Below are 2,704 nucleotides of genomic sequence, written 5' to 3' on the forward strand. Positions count from 1 at the left end.
GTGGGGCTGACAGTGTTACATATGGGGTGTTCCATGTTAATCATCTCAACACAATGTCCAACAACATCCACTTCTACAGATGTGTAGATAACTATCTGGAAAATGATATTGGTATTTTGGGAAGAATTGAATTATCTTGAGTATATGACCAGCGTAATCAGTGAATATACCAATGTATAATAGGAAATATACAGAAGAGTTAGGCTAAACAAGTTGTTACTTGTTTAGGAAAGAACAAAAAGAGCTTACTCTCATCCTGAGTTCACTGAAAGTCTCCACGAGGAGCGATCTCCAAAGAGATCCTTCCCCAGTGCTAGTTGGCTCTTAAATGGGGTCTAGGAGAGGTGGAGCTGGGCTTCACCCCTTCCAGTAGCACAGGAGAATTGCCTTCACCTGTGCTCCCAGGGCTGACTTATTGCTCACCTCAGGTGGTTAGTCAGAGGTTTAGGCCATGATTCAGTAGTTCTCATACATAATCCCACAGAAGGAACTGCAAGGCTGAAATGAGGAAGCTCAGTTTTCTCCTAGCTCAGGGGTGTCTGAAATAGAGCTACAACCCCCAGTGTGTAATGATAGAAGCATCCACTTCTGCAGTGCCTCACAGGCTTTGTTGCAGATCTTCTAATACAAACTTCTGCAATTTAAGCTTTTGAACTGCTAGCAATTAAAGAGAGTCAAAGAGAAAACAGCCATTTCCTTCTGCTGCTCATCATGCTGACCATCACTGTCTCATGGTTCCTTGGAAAAGCTCTGAATCCATTCCTGCATCTGCTTGTGTTGAATGGTTTTCCATTTCCTAGCACAATGCCAATGAACAGTAAAAAAGAAAACTGAGCAATAGAGCACCACCATCTCTGGTAAAAAGGGATCAAGGAACATTGCCTTTTAACTACCTGCTTAGAGATTAGCAGAAATATTTGCCTTTTCACTTGGAGGTTCAGCAGCTTCTAGAGCCTTCTAGCTCAGCTCCAGATGGATGAAGTGAGCAATAGTCACTCTCAGGAGCACTCCTTGGTCTGCAGTGACTGCGGTCTGCTTTGGGAAGCATGCCCAGGTCCCCCAGCAACGTGATCTAGCAGTTGGGAATGCGGTGCACACAATCTCTGCAGTTTAATTACAGTCAAATTAGTTAATTAATCAGGATATCAGCTTAAAAAAAAAAAAAAAAAAAAAAAAAAAGCTGAAAAGCTGCATTTTCCTCTTGTCTCTACACCTCAAGACTCAACTGATGAATGCATAAAGTAGCAAGGTGATAATAGCTGTTAGCTCCTGCTGTGCACAGGCTTCATTAAGCTTTCCCTGAACTCTGTTGGTAAATCCCTTCATCCCATTCATCAGCAGATAGTATGAATCTGGCCTAGCTATTGATCAGCCCGTTACTCTGGTAGCTGAGCTAGTCAAAATCCCGGATATTCATCCTCACCATAGGCCAGTGAAGGAAATAAGGGCTTTTCTACTTTCTTGCAGAACTGCTGAGCCAGAGACTTGCTGGCTTCTGATTCCAATCTGGTTACCTGAACATCACAGGAGACACAGGTGAAGACCAATGTCTGAAGTCAGATGTGCAGTTTATGATGGACTAGGGAAGAAACACAATCTTACTAGTCTCAGACCTGCATCCCAACCAGTGACCTGCCCTTCCCTCCTGCTCAGGAGAGCAAAGTTTTAGCATGGAGATAAGGATGTTCTTCTGTTTTAGCCTCAGGGTCATAAATCACTGAAGCAGTTTGGAATGAACCAGTAACCCAAACAAAATTCAACATTTTATTTTCAATAACTTTCAAGCTAAAGAAGCTGAGCTGCAACTCAGTTACAGAGCAAACTCCCCCTGACTCACACAGAGATACTGTTCAGCTAACGCTTGTCCTACACTGGCCTTCAGCATCCCCAGAGGAAAGATTTCTTCCCTTTTTCACTAATCATGTTTGACGTGAAGTTGGCCAAGTGAGCTCTGTGACCATGTCAGGGGTATTCTGAATCAGCCTCTCCACATGCAGAGAAAAACAGATGGAGACCCAAAGACCTTCCTGCCTCAAGTAGTTGGTTGTTTGTGCTTCTGTTCTGTGCCTACAAAATGCTACCCTTCTGAGGCAGGTGTATTATTAAACACAATTTTCACAGGTGCAAATGATCATAGAAAGTGCAAAGCAGTGCCTGCATTTGTAGCTGAACCTGCTCTGGCTTGCTGCTGCTCAGAGGTAGAATATATGTTTCCTGCTTGACTTTATTACCTAAATTGCTTCCTCAGGTGAACCAAAACACAAAGGAGAGAAAAAAAATAGATCAGGTCAAAATGATTTATTTTCATCTTTACTATTTCCCACCAAGGTGAAACACCCAGCCCAATTCACTTGTACGATGTGCTTTGGAGAGGTAACACCTGCAGTGTGTGCTCTAGGAAGCATAACTGCTCTTCTCTTCTCCCTGGTCTCTGTTTAAGCTGTAGTTCAGCAGTTGCTTATGCAGAATAAGGAGAAACAAATTTTCAATTTCTTTTCCTCTCTGAAGAAATTTAAATCCAATCTCATGTCTGAGATTTCCCTAATCACCACCATCTGTGTCTCTCCAGTGCTTCCCTACTCTGTTTCTGCTCTTGATAATTAGGTAAATGGAGGCCATAATAGCAGTTGGAACCAGGTGGTGCACTCCTGATGGGGAAGTTGTACAGAAAAAATGAGGCAGTGGTCCACATGCAGCCTGCTGG

General features: G+C 43.1%; 1 long non-coding RNA gene across 1 annotated transcript; it reads right to left on the bottom strand.

Moving 5' to 3' along the window:
- Positions 1 to 325: 325 nt before the first annotated feature.
- On the bottom strand, positions 326 to 2,021 carry LOC140257940 (uncharacterized). The gene is made up of 3 exons (XR_011905142.1): positions 1,838 to 2,021; positions 894 to 1,103; positions 326 to 796 (listed from the first exon to the last, which is right to left on the bottom strand). It is a non-coding gene; the product is annotated as an uncharacterized lncRNA (long non-coding RNA).
- Between the last annotated feature and the right edge of the window lie 683 nt (positions 2,022 to 2,704).

This window comes from Excalfactoria chinensis, chromosome 12, assembly GCF_039878825.1.
Source record: "Excalfactoria chinensis isolate bCotChi1 chromosome 12, bCotChi1.hap2, whole genome shotgun sequence".
Taxonomy (NCBI): domain Eukaryota; kingdom Metazoa; phylum Chordata; class Aves; order Galliformes; family Phasianidae; genus Excalfactoria; species Excalfactoria chinensis.